Source organism: Trachypithecus francoisi, unplaced genomic scaffold (genome assembly GCF_009764315.1).
Source record: "Trachypithecus francoisi isolate TF-2019V2 unplaced genomic scaffold, Tfra_2.0 Lachesis_group2, whole genome shotgun sequence".
NCBI classification, from domain to species: Eukaryota; Metazoa; Chordata; class Mammalia; order Primates; family Cercopithecidae; genus Trachypithecus; species Trachypithecus francoisi.
The window spans coordinates 45192601-45207314 of record NW_022681465.1 but is presented as its reverse complement, the minus strand read 5'-3'; the positions used below and the strand labels follow the sequence as shown (position 1 = coordinate 45207314).

Below are 14714 nucleotides of genomic sequence, written 5' to 3'. Positions count from 1 at the left end.
AAAAGTAGTACCTGATACTAATCCTTGGTGCTAGTAAAAAGAAAAAGTACAGAGATGAAAAGGGAAGCTAATGAGGGAACAGAGAAACAGAGAAGAGAACTTTAACATTAATCTAGACTGTAATATGATTATTACATATTCATAGGGATAATAATCATAGGAAGACATAGGGATATACAGGATATAAGTTGAAGAGTTCCAATGGGAGAACTATTTATGAAACCATTGTTCCATTGCACTCAGTAGTACCAAGCAGTCCACAAGAATTGATACGTATTTCAAACATGACTTACTACAAGCATAGCTTTCAAAACGGATATATGTGACTCATGAAGAGCTTTGTTCAATCTACTATTGCTAAACTTTCAATTTTGACATATATTTTTCATTAAGAGGTACTGTTCTCCCTTGCAATACTGATTGACCAGCTGCCAAACCACATGAACTACATTTGGACCACAATTGGCAGAACATATTCTAATGTTAAAGATAATACAACAAGTACTTCTTTGTAATTCCATGTTCAAAATGAAAGTAAAAAATAAGCACCAAAAAAAATATATATAAATTTTCAAATTAAAATGTTCCAGTGGATCCGTGGGGGTCTATGATGTGTCTTTTGCTTTGCTATCTGAAGGAGAGCTGAAGCTGTTTATATTGTGTTGCCACTTCAGCAGTGAGTCAGGAACACTTTATCCTCCTGTGGCATGAATACAGGGGGTGATTGCAGACAAAACAACCAGTCAGAGCAATTATTACATGCTCTTTGCAACTCTGTGCCGTGCCTCTTGGTAAATAGGATTTTATGATAAAAGCATCAAGATGTAGATATATCACCAGTGATGTGAATTGTTAAGTAGATTTATAAGGTACAAATGTGTGTATGCCCTTGGATGTGAATTTACCCCCAGGACAGTGTTTCCCAGTGTGTGGTTTCCAGGTGACTTGTATCACTAGAAAATTCCTATTTCTAGGCTCCTTCTACAGAGATTCTTATTTCTCAGGTCTAGTGTGGGCCCTGGGTGTCAGCACTTTGAGTAAGTCCTCAGAGGATTCTAATGCAGATTGAAGTTTAAAAGCTATGGACCTAGAAGAAAAAGAATCACTTCCAATCAGTCAACATAACTAAATTGTTAACAGAAAACTATAATTTTATATATTCAGCAGTATAAAGTATATATGATATTCTGAAAGAATGTAAAACAAATATACTGAGAGTATTCATAGTCTACCCTACTATGTTTTTAACAAGTACATGCTGGATCTTCTATATTCACTTAGAAAAAGAAAACAATATACAGAGACCTAATAAAGAACCTGGTTCTGAAAGGGAAAGAAATACCTTTTCTGAAAGTCTCTGAGCACCTTTTCTCTTCTGACCTTGTCTGTTCTGAAAGATGAATGTCCTACAGGCAATCCCAGGTGGTCTTCCTAGACTGCAATTCTCCCTGCCCTTAAGTATGTGGAGTTAACTGAAGCTCCAGACAGCTCATCACCAGATGAATTTCTCAAATAGTTCCCTCTGCTGTCGCGGGACCTGCCAGAGATTCCTTGGGAGATGCCTTTGGTAAACTGGATATGGGAGATTTACATAGCAGCATAGTGGGAGAGAGGTTTTGGCAGAGCCTCTTCAAGAGAGGTGTTGAAAGAAAAGCTGAGATTTATGTTACTCAAGTAGTAGTAGATTTGTGACCTCAAGTAGTGTTTGCTTTGAGTTCTTAGGTGTGAAAGGCAACTTTTGCCTTTCTAAAAAGAAGAAACTTGTTAAGTCTTGCACACCATGTTTGCTGTAAGTCAGCTAAAGGGGAAAATGCAACTGGACATTCATACAAATAAAGTAAGAAATTAATCTTAAATCCTTTTGTTAAATAGTCACATTTGGATTCCTTTGTGAAGCTATCTTCTAAAGCAGAGTATACTGATTCAATAAATAAATATACCTACATTTTATGAAGCCAACTTAGGATTCATGTTAATACAAATGACAGAAATCCAATGTAAACTGCCATGGCTTAAGCCTTAAAGCTTAAATGAGTTGTCTGTGAATGACTGGCTTCAATCATTGCTGAATTCAGAGGTTCAAGATGTCACAGCATTCTGACTTTCACCATCTAGGTGTTGAGCCGATGTTATAGAAATCAGTCATTTCATCACTGTAAGATGCCTCCCTCAGGGTGGCAACACAGTGACTGGTGGCTTCAGGTTTTCATCCTTTCAGCCTGCCAGTCCAGAAGAAAGATAGTTTCTCTTTTCAACAGTTCCAGCAGAAGTTCTAAATAGGAGTCCTGTTGGCTGCATGGATTCAATATTCACCCCTGAACTTATCACTGTGGATAGGAGAGCAGATAACATTGATTGTCCAGGTCATATGCCCATGGCTAGAGCAAGAACAGAGAAGAATGAGGTCAGTTATGATGAAATCACATGGATTTCAAAGGAAATTCTAAAGTGCTGTTACCAGAAGAACAGGGAATAAATGTCATACTGGCAACTGGCATCTGTGTCTGTTACACAGGTACACCATAATTAGTAGTAAGGAAAGTAGCAGTGGGCTTTTTGTGCATTCACCTTTGTGATTGTTGTCTACTTTAATCTGGTATGGATGGTCATTTTGTCCAGGACACCTTTAACCACTTTTTCTTGCCTTAAGACTTATACTATTTGATAAGTGTGTTATACTTTAGTGCAAAGTGAGACCAACATTAAGACAGCTCTTCTTGCCCTTGGCTAACAGCAACAGATATGCTGTATCATTAATTTACTTGGTTATTTCTCTTCTGTGGGAAAAAAAATTGGATATGATGCCACTTGATCCCTCTTTTTTTCATAAAAGTCTGATGATTTGGAAACTGTTTTATAATTATTTTTTAATCCTTAAATTCCCAGGATTTTGGTGATAGATGTCATTCAAATAATTGGTTGTTAGTGAAAATACTGCTATCTGAGCACATGAGCCTTAAAAAAATGATTATTTTCTATTTCTTCACATCTTGTTAGCTCTTCAGATTCACTATGATTATTTAAATATATCTATAGTGAAATCTAATTCTTCTGGTGCAGAACATTTTTTCCTTCATTTTTTTATTTCCTACTCTCTGTCTCTCTTCCACCCCCAGGTCTCATGCTTTCTCCCTGTATAATTATTTGAGCAGCTAGAATGCTAAAATTTTCACCCAATAATTGGGCCTGTCTAAGCCTTAGTGATCAAAGTATGTCATGTTTAAGAAAGTTTTAGAAGAAATATAACGTTTCTAACTGTAATTTTTAAGGCTTATAGTTATGGCATATTGACTACGATTTCTTCCCCATGGATGACAAATGATGCTCCTATCTGTATAAAGTTAACTGGTTTACATTATTTCTGAGTAAGTCCCAGCAATTGTTTTTGTCAGGCTACCACTGGTGTATGCTTTTGTAAGCTGGCCTTGATCCTAAAGAGTAGGGCTAGGAATCCAACATGCGTCCTGTTCTATTTCTCAACCCTCTGAACTATGTAACTCTCTTAGTGCTGACATACTCACTGGCCCGCATTATTTAATCAGCTGATCACAAAAAAAAGAATTTGCCAGATAGCATTTACATATGACTTTTCATTTTAGAAAGTACTTTCAGGTACATTATCTCACTTGATTCTCAAAATAGATGAGGTCTTATTCTCTTAAATTTGCAGGTCAAGAGTAGAACTTAGGGACCTTAATGATTTGCACCAGGTTACATAACTAAGAAATGACAGAGTCAGGTCTTTGACTCTGAACTGTCTGTGTTCTTCCAATCACACCATTGCCTGGAATCCATTCCAGCATTTGCAGACTGTGAGACAGAGCTAAGCATGTGTGAAAGACCCACTGCCATTGTTCACATCCATCAAGACATCTTTAAAGCTGAAAAATGTGCAGGCATCTCAGGCCTCATAGAAACTGAGACACTAGGAAGCCACTGAAAGAGGAATGAACCAGCAGAAGACATTTTAAAGGATATTAAGCCTACTGAACACCACTGCTTTGACATCTAAAACTTTGAAATATTATTTAAGGGGTACTGACTTTGAGTACAAGTTAGTTCGTGTGCTACCTGTACACAATTCAAATAAAATAAGTATTTCAGTTGAATGTCATTTCATTTGAAATCTGTTTAAGTTTAAATACTTTCAAGCTTATTCATTCCCAGTTTGCTAATATGTAAATGAGGGTTTACTTTTTCTCTTAAGACCTTTTTATATGTTTTCAAATTTCAATAGAAATTTAAAGCAAATCTTTCCATATCAGAAACAGACATAAATCAATGCTTTGGATCCCTAAGAGCAGTTATTTAAAGTCAGTTAACTTATTGTTGGAACTTTGAATCGCTAAAGGAAAATATTTTATCTAACCTCATTTTTGTCTCATTTCTAGAATGTCAATAACAACTGTCACAAATGATATTTTTGAAGAGCTATAATGTAAAATGGCATTAGGTTGTCAGTTTCACTTACCAGCAAGTAAGATATGACTTGAATTCTAAACAAGGCCTCGCCTACTGTCTTTCCCTTGGTGGTATTATTTTTCTCTCAATTTCCTCACGATGTTGTATTTACAAAGTTAAGTACAGAAAATCCAATTTGAGAGGCTGGAAGCAGATCAAATGGTTTAATGAACTCAACTTTATTTATATTAGGTGGGGAAATCAAAGCTGAGACTAATAATTTCTGTGCCCATAAAAGAATAGGAGACCTAATTAAGCCCACTCAGTGAACCAGGTTAGAGACTGCTTATCTTCCACATTTCCTGTGTGAAATAGTCCTGTCCCATCTCATCAGCTTTCATGTGAATCTTTACCAAGGAAGTGCAAATAGAGATACCTGGCTATCCTGAAAGGATAGCAGCAGGTAGAGACAGTGTGATTGCATGCCTAAATTATTGTATCTGGTGTGACACAGACAAACAGTGATCCTTGTCCTGGCTTTTGAGAAAATACCTAGGCAGATATGAACTCTATTTCAAAAGAAGACTGGTGCCTAGATAGAAGGTATCATAATGTCTGTTACAGCATCTGGAACAGCTGTAACATTTGGAATTCAGATCTAGCTGCTTCGTGTGAGCAAAGATATCATACATCCGAGAAACAGCCAATGACGGTCAACGTGTAACTGATTGCCTACCTGTAAGAATGGGTCAGCACCATATTAGCGTAGTCTTCAGTCAAGAAAGGTGGCAATCGAGAGTATCAATATAGTGACACAGATTCTAAAATCATACAAACAAATGATAGAGCATGCAACTTGAAAACGTTTTGAAATTGAAAAAACACAGTGGAATACCTGATACAGTTACTAATCACAGTCCTCCAAACAATTTTATTTTGAACTAGTTAAAATAGCATAATCATTATCTTTCTTCTAGCTTTATCTGCCGGATTCAATTGTAGCAGATGCTATCCAGTGGATTTATCAGTGTAATCTAGGATCTGTGATGACAGATCTTCATGAGTAGAATTTATAACTGAGGAAACCTAGTATTTGTGCTGAATCCAGACTTAGGCTTAGGTACATCCAACTGCTCAGAATGTCAGTGGAGCCCAAGTGGTGAGACCACTACATTTATCATCAGGGAGAGTTTAGTATGAGCTCCAAAAATTCTCTATGGCTTTTTGCTGCCATAAAAATAGGCAGGAAAAAAATATTTCAGTAAAAGATTTGATTCTGAGGCTCAGTAGGTTACCTACTCCCTATGCTTTAAGGTTTCTGGGAAAAAAAGTGTCTAAGCAGTTTTCTAAGTTCTAGAGACATTTGTAGTCTTATTTGTGTAACTCCTGTAATCAAGGCTAAATGCAGACAGCTAAGAGTTTGGTTTGGCCTGTATTTACTTGAAATGGCTAGCACCCATTTACAGGCTCATAAATCTTTCAAGTGTTTCCACCGCGTGAGTTTATGGAACCCCACCCCCCACTCATGAACAACTAAAATTGGGTCACAGATAAGCTTGATTACTTGTGGGGAAACAATTTGGGGGAGATGAATATGTAATTTAGTTTCCCTTAATGTGAGGGCTGAATTTGTTCCAACAGGTTTACAAGTTACAGTTTTAGCCTGCAGCTTTCTGTGTTGCTATTTTAAAATGTCATATTTAAAGGAGACACAAGAGCTAAAAATAAGTAAATTTAGGTGTGAAGTCCTAGGGCCTTGGGGTAGGATATTTGGGATCCTATGGATCTTTCGATGACTATGAAGCCCACAGTTGTCTCAGGACTTACTTCTTTTTGTGAGTGGGTTAAAATAGAAATGATTGATTTTTCCCCATTGAAGATTCCACAGATAAAAACTAATTATCTTAATGGAAAATTGATGCTTAAACAGAAACCTTTCTTTATAAACAAATGTATATTGAATTCTTACAGTTAATAAAGCTGGTGCTTATATATTAAAAACACTCTTGTGATTCAAAACACCATAATGTGTAGCTAAACAATGAGTTTTATACAAGTGCTATGTACTTTGAGTAAGAAGATTAATCTGTAGCAATTCACAAGCTAAATTAGGGGTAAGATACCAAAGCCAGATGAAAAGCAGGGAGGTCCTTGTGATAGTGTAAGGAAGTGAGGAAGGTGAGATGATAAAGTGGGAATGGTAAGGAAAGCAAATACCTGATACCGGAGATTAAGTTATTGCTGTGTAGTCAAATGAAAAGGTATATATGTGCTCTCTTTTCCTTTTGTTTGGTTTTTGAGTTAGGGTTTTTTTTCCTGAATTGTTTAGTTGCCAGAATACTGGGTGAAAGATACTTGGAAATGCTCTCTGGTATCAGGTTTGGAAATACACCATATCCCCATCCATGGTTTCTGTTTCAGAATGGCGAAAGGATCCTGGGCCACCCAAGCTCCAGGGCCGGCATGGTGGGCAGGGAACTCAGGATCCTAGCAGTGCTTTCCCCTGAAGCCATGAACAAGGCTGTTGTAGTTACATTTCCTTTTTCGAAAATTCAACTGGCTATGCTGACAAGAGAGAGGATGAAAGCAGGGAGTATCACTAAAATGCTTCTAAAATATTAATTTTGTTTATTTTTATGACCTAAATGTAATAACTGATGTATAGTAACTTGTAACCTACATGTCACTGAACCTCAGTTCTCTCCAGTTCAAGTTTATCTTTTCGTGTTTTTCATCTTAAATAACCACTGTGTCTCAAACTTGAGTACACAGCAGAATCACTTGGAAAACTTTTTTAAAGTAGTACTGATTCATAGGCCCAATCCTAAACCAATGTCTGCACCTAGGGCCTTGGGGCCAAGCATGAGTAGGTTCTAAAATTTCCCCAGCTGATTCTAATGTGCAGCAGGATTGAGTTCCTCCCCTCCAGACATTGACACCTGTAACATCTGTTTATCTCAGTTGATTCTTGGTGATCTTAGCCATTTCTTCCATTGTATGGCCAGCCTGTCTGGTGTTGGATGACTTTGAGTCAGAGGAGAATGACAATGAAATTGAAGGTTTGGGCATTTTCAGCCTAAGGGAAGAAAGGAAGCATGTTAATAATATCCTGTTTTAGAAACAGAAGCAGCCTCTGTATGCCTGAATCATTTTAGTAGGTTAATAAACCCTAAAGTATTGCTCTATTAACTACTCTCCTTACTCTGCCAACATTTAGGATTTGAAAACACTAAACCCTTGTTTACATCCTCTGTAAGTCAGCATTGATTTGTTTCTCTTCTGGGATTTAGTTAAAAACAGTGCTCGGTTGCACACACATTTTACAAAACGGAACTACACAAAATGATTTAAAAATATAAATAAAATGTCTAATCCCTAAAAATGCCCGTGATTGTAGACATACTTCATAATGAAGGATCCAGGATTCCATCAAAATTTTTTTTGTTGTTAAAAAAGTTACTTTGTTATCTCAGAATACAAACTATATAGCATGTGCGTTCTCTCCATAGGGTTTAGAATGCAGCTTATTGCTTTAATGGATTAAAGTTAAATCTTTCTTTTCAGTAGGAGGCATGCCCTTTAAATTCTTGCCAGGCTAAGTAACACATGAGACAATTTACATCCACTAAGATTTCGGTAACTTGATGCAATAGCCTTAGCAACAAAATTCTACCAAATGAAAAGTGTCAAATTGCACAGAATGGTGTTCATAGCCAGTGGGTCTCCTCAGCCACTTCCCTGGGAATTGTGCCAAGGTAAAAGGCTTTGGAGTTTCCATTGGTTATAAACTACAGCTTTTTGAGCTCTCTTTAGACTAGGAAAGTTGATTACCTATAGCAATGTTCTCTGGCCAACACTGGCAACCTTGAGACCACTCCCAATCCATCTTCACAAAAGACCTGCCACACATTAATTAGAGTATAACTCCTCTTCTGCTTAATTCTCCTTCTCTCTAACATTTCCCTCCTTTTCTGTTCTGTTTTCCACTTACATCTTCTCTTATTCACAGTTTCCCACCTCCTCCCTCATGCAGAATTGCATAAAAATCATACAAGTAGTCAAGGGACAAAGTCAGGAGCTAGCATATTAAAGAAGCAATAATATTGCCTAAGGGCAAAAGGGAGATTTTTTTTTTTTTTTTAGGTCATGTCTTATCTAAGCCAAATAGTTGAGCATTTTAATACAAATTATCAAAATAGATGCATAACTACTACCCAAAAAGAATACGGGATTTAGTATAAAAATCAATGACCTTTGTGGGCATAGAAGCGAAATGACAGATATAATGACTTTTTAATACAAAAGATCATTTCTTCTGTTTGTGAGACATAAAGGAAGGGCATGCATCAGATAAACAGTTTGTTTCAGCTGATCTCTCAAGAGACTGCCACAGGCAAAAGACATAGCCGGTAGAGTACCCATCTCCCCACCCTTCTGTTGCACATTCAGAATTGCAGCCTGGGAACCAGGGGCATCACCAATAAGCAACAGTGAAAAGGGCTGCAAAACCCACACGTTTTCATTTCCATTGTATTTATTCTAGTTACCTTCACTGATAACCAAAACAGGGAGGTGAAACAAAGCTGTTTTGCTGTTGTTTCACTGTGATCAATCCAGAAACCATGAATGTGCTGTTAAGCATAAGCTTGGCAGGTGAACTTCAACATGTGAAAGCATCTCAGTTCTCAACAAGGCAAGAGTGACAGACTTGAAGAGTCAGGCACAGTTTATTGCTGAGATAATGACCAAGAAAATGCCATCTGATAATAATGACAGTAATACTTAAGTGCTTACTACTCAGTGCTACAGTGAAATTGATAGTACTGTTATCATCACCATCCTCATTTTAAAAATGAGAAAACTGAGGTATAAAATTTACATAAAGTTAATACAAAGTCCCACAGCTAGCAATACACAGCTTAGCTGGTATTGACCCTGCTCCAAGGTCAGCGCTTTGAACTGTTAGGCCATGGTTCTGTTAAGCTTTATGAAACTTCTGTGCCTTACAAACAAGATTAAATATTTGCAAATGCTTTAAAGCTGAATAGCCTGATGCCAAGAAAGGAAATATGAAATATTTCATTTGAGCAAGGCGTAAAACAATGGCTTTCAAAAAAATAAGCCAGTCAAAGATCATTTCACTGCTTTGTTGCTTTGTAAATGTTAATTAAGCCTCCATTCTAAAATCCTGCTATTTAATTATGAAATAATATTTTTCTTCTATCTCAGTATAATTCCCTTTCCCTACATTCCAACACAGTCCTGAAAAGTGAACAATTTCAAGATTAGACCTCTATTCTTGATATTGAGAAACAGCAGGAAATAAGTACACACTATTAAGTAGACATGACTTTGGATTGGTACCTCCTTGGATTTCAGTTATGGAGGGAAAGTGGAAGCTCTTGGGGAGGCATCATGACACTTTAAACATGAGCATTCCTGAATCATAGGGGACAGAGCCATTTGTGTTGTGAGTGGATTTTGGAGGAGTGCCAAAAAGACCTCGCAGGTAACAAAAGTTGGTGACACTGAAGGCCTCAGTTGAAATGTGTAAGAAATAAGTAAGAATTTAATGTCTTCATAAAGATAAGCTAACCTCAGCTTTTATACTGCAGTGAGAATAGGATCAGAGACCCACAGAACCAGAAACTAGCCCTTGCTGTCTAACCAGGTTGAGTGCAGTGGCTCACACCTGTAATCCCAGCACTTTGGGAAGCCGAGGCAGGTGAATCACATGAGACCAGGAGTTCGAGACCAGCCTGCCTAACATGGAAAAACACCATCTCTACCAAAAATATAAAAATTAGCCAAGTGTGGTGGTGCACGCCTGTAGTCCCAGCTACTCGGGAGGCTGAGACAGGAGAATCGCTTGAACCCAGGAGGCAGAGGTTGCAGTGAACCAAGATTGTGCCACTGCACTCTAGCCTGGGCAACAGCGCAAAACACAGTCTCAAAAAAAAAAAAAAAAGAAAACCTGTCTAACTAGAGGAAAGGAGCAATCTCTCCGTTCTTCATCTTCTAATCTATAAAACAAATAATGGACTAAACAATAGTTGCTAACCTCTTTGATAATCTAACAGATGGAGTCCCTGGACCCCTCATCCTACAGGTTAAAAACTTGTAGTTTAAATCCCTCAAACTCTTTATAATGCCTACAGTGGTGATTTCTGTTAATTTGCAGTACTGAGAAGGTGAGATACAGTGAGTGTAATTTCCTTGTTTGACAAGATGGCAAGGCCAGCCCAGAAAAGATACGGAAACAGCATAAGAAGGAAAGTCAAAAAGGCTACTGGGCTAGTTAGGGCAGGCACTCTGGAAGGAGGGCAGTCACTGAGGAGATGGCTCTGCTCTGTGCCGAAGGCAAACTAGAATGAACTGACAATTTTGCTTTCAGGGGAGGGGATGATGAAGAGTTCAGTTTTGCTCTCCTGCTTTAGTGTACTGTGCTTTATACATTGGTCCAGACTATCTAATCAGGATCTCATTAAGGGAAAGCTTAGCATTGTTTGAGTTCTCTTTCCCACAGCAGAGCTAAAAGTAAACAGCGGCCAAAGATAAACAAGGAGCGTTGCTTTTTCCTGTGTTGTACAATAGTAAGTCTAATTTATTGACAATTATTGTTGGTAGTATAAATACTGAATCTGAGATGAACTTTGCAAAGAGCCTGCTGGTTTCTAAGCTTTACCAAGCCAGCAGACTTTCTTTTGTTGCTAAGGGAATTTTTTTTTTTTTTTTCCAAATCAGGATTTCTTAAATAGCAGGCTTTGTATGCCAGAAGACACAAGTGACCCACTCGCTACTCAGGTCCAGCTTTTTTTTTTTTTTTTTTTAATTCTTTAAATCAATGAATGGCTGAACTTCAACTTTTCTCTGCTGTTGTTTCATATAAAAGAAGTAGATGAGAGAGATTTATGAGTAAAGAATAGAGCTTCTGCTTCTGAATCCTCCTTTGGGGTCATCTGAGTCATGGTTTAGGAAGTAATTCCTACAAAAATCCCTGAAACGATGGACCAATTCCACTCTTCCCTCTTCTCCCTCATATCCAGCTATCCCCATAAACCCAGAGAGAGGACCTGACCCCATAGAAGCAAAGATGCCCTGGAATATATTCCTAGTTTGTGAAACAAAATTGCATTTACCAAGATCTGCCTCACAGTTCTTTCTTGACTGATTGCTTATTTACTCCTGGCTATATTTACAAAAGACTTTAGACTGACTTTGATATCCTTAAAGTTGGTCTTGATATCTTTTCATTTTGCTCTTTTTTGTCTGGCCCAATCCACACCCTGCCCTAAGCACATTTTCTCAATAATAACGCCCATTTACACATGACCAGACTTATGTAACATACTAGATCTATCTTAGTCATGCCGCAATGTCTTGCCCTCCTCCAGTTTAAGACATCTCTACCATCAAAGACCAGCCTCTTTAAACATAACCTGTACCAGGCAGATGTACCATGACACCCACCATGTCTGAGCTCAAGTCCAAGTGAAAACACTAGACTTTTCTTTTTTTTTTTTTTTTTAAATAGAGTCTTGCTTTGTTCTGTCGCCAAGGCTGAAGTGCAGTAGTGCAATCATATCTCACTGCAGCCTTGAGCTTCTGAAGTCAGGGAGTCCTCTTGCCTCAACCTCTTGCGTAGCTAGGACTACAGGTGCACATCACCACTTGGCTAAGTTTTTTTTATTTTATGTGGAGACAGATTTTGCTATGTTGACCAGGCTGGGCTTGAACTCCTAAGTTAAGTGATCCTTCCACCTGGGCTTCCCAAAGTGGTAGAATTACAGGCATGAGCCACGACACCTGGCCAAAGCATTAGAACTTTTTTCTTTAGGGTTTTTACAAAGAAATTTATCATATGCACAATTCCACTCCACATTCTGCTCCTTCATATTATGAAAGTTGGTGTATATTTTTTCCATCTTTTCATATTCTTCATGAACTACAAAGAAAATTAATTTATGCAAATGTACCTATGCTTCAGTAATTTGCCTGTTTAATCAATATAATGTCTTAGATGTGATTCCAAATGATATGCATACCTTTAGTTGACTCACTTAATCTATTACTTTTTATGCCAAGGTATGAATATGGTACAATTTATTTCTCTAATTTATTAGTTATTAATAGATAGAAACGTAGATTTTCCTGAATTTTTCATTATTATAAACAGTAGTTCAATGAACACACTTCCATATACATATGCACAAAGTTTCTCTGGAACATGGAAGTGGAAATGAAATTGCTTGGCTTCATGTAGCTATATCTTAAATATTAGTAAATATGACAAATTACTCTAAAAAATGGTTGCAACAATTTAAACCTAACCAGCTATTTTGAAGCATATCCCCACAGCTTCGCCAACACATGGTGTCTTGCTCTTTCAAATAGTTGTCCAACAATTTTTTCTAATAGGTTGCTTATTTTTTCTTATTGATTTGTAGAAATTTTATTTATTTCATGAATATAATCATTTGTCAATTAAATACATTGCAAATATCTGCTTCTAGTTTTCCTTGTTTTTTAAATTCTGTATATCAAATAAAGTATTCAGGTTTGATACAGTTGTATTAACCAATATTTTCCTTAACTTTTGATTTAGAAAAAATCCCCCACAGTATTTCAATATCATACTCTCTTACAGTGTTTTCTAAAATATTTAAAGTTTTATTTTTTACACTTAGATATTTTATTCATCTGGAATGTATTTTGTAAATGGTGTCAAGGAGGGATCTACTTTTAAAAAATAACAACCAATTGTTTCAAGAGCATTTATTAAGTAATATCTTTCCCCATTTACTTGTCATATACTAAAATTACTATTCACATGTGGGTAAACTCTCTCTTCTGTTCCATTTGCTTATCCCTGCACCAACACCATACTCTTTTAATTGTTGTATGATATTTCTCCTTTAATCTGCTAATGATGAGATTATATTGATAGATATTCAAATATTAAAGTCTTTGAAATGCTTAGATAAACCCTTTCTTTTAGTCCACTCTTGGATTCAAATTATTAATACTTAATTCAGGTTTTTGCATGTATATTCTAAGCAAGGCCGGTTTATAATGATTCTTTCTCACATGTTTTTGGTATTTTGGTATCTAAATTATGATAACATAAAAAATGAAGTGGTGAGAAATGGTACCATTTTTTTAAGATGGGGTTCTTTGTGCATAAAGATTTGTTTAACTTTTGCTCGTAAAACTATTGATTTTAGAGGTGTAGGGTGAATTTTGACTCTAATTTCTTCAGTAATTTTTGGTCTAGCCATGTTTTCTATTTTTATTGAATCATTTTTGAGAGGTCTTTTTATTTTTATTTTTTGTTTTTGTATAAAATTTAAATTTTATGATCATATGTGGACCTTTTTACACTTAACACAGTGGAAATGTTCATATTTATTCTTTCCCCAAAGGAAAAATTTCTGAATCATCACTATGTTGCACAGTAGAATAGGAATTCAGGTACTTAGTCAAGTTAAGAATGCAAATAACAGACAAGATTAACTTCCAAAGTCTGAAGTCATCAACAAGATTATGTAGTACTCTATCTCAGGCTTTACCTAAAAATTCATTATTATTCAGATAAAGAAAGCCCCTACTCACATGTTTTTGAAAAGCCTCTGCCCCACCACAATTTCCTGAGATCTGTGAAGAAACTGCAGTCTTGTGATCAGAGTCATATAGTACTGGCAGTCTTGTAATCAAAGGAAAAAATGTCGACTGATTTTATATGTCAGTCAGTTGTAGTCAGTTGATCTAATTAGAAACCTTGACAAATGCCTTGTGGCGATTGCAAATAACTGCCAATCATATAGGGATGGTACAGTAGCTCAGTGTTTTGGGATCAGCTCTTGTACAAGAGTAAAGGAACAAAAACATCTGTAAGTAAGGTATCAGAAAAATAATTGTCCACAACCAAAAAGACAAGAAAAGTAATCAAGGTTTCCAGGAGTGTGTCCATGTGGTTCCTTCAAAGGGCTCCTCGGGGTGCTGTTGAATGTGTTCCAAGGCCAGCCTGTTGTAAGTCTCACTGATTTCAAACACAGTAAAATGCTGCTGCACTTACTGACAGATACAATTCCACTCCAATCTATCTCATCCGCTGATGGAAGTTCATCATTCTCCATGCTCTATGCAATGGTCCCGAAAACCTTCCTGTTACCATGGCCAGCGTTAAGGAGTCACTCAACTCTGAATAATCTGGTGGCTTTGGCATTTCAGAGAAAGCCACCAGAAAGTAAATCCCCTGGGTCACCAGGCTCAGAGAAAGGTGAGTGCCACCAGTCTGGAGCACCAGCTACTAG

At 37.0% G+C, this 14714-nt stretch overlaps 1 protein-coding gene and 1 pseudogene across 1 annotated transcript in view; one reads left to right on the top strand and one right to left on the bottom strand.

Annotated features, from left to right (window-relative positions):
* ADGRV1 (adhesion G protein-coupled receptor V1) overlaps positions 1-14714 on the top strand; it is a 544806-nt gene that overhangs the window by 387838 nt on the left and 142254 nt on the right.
* LOC117064638 lies at positions 14137-14638 on the bottom strand (annotated as a pseudogene).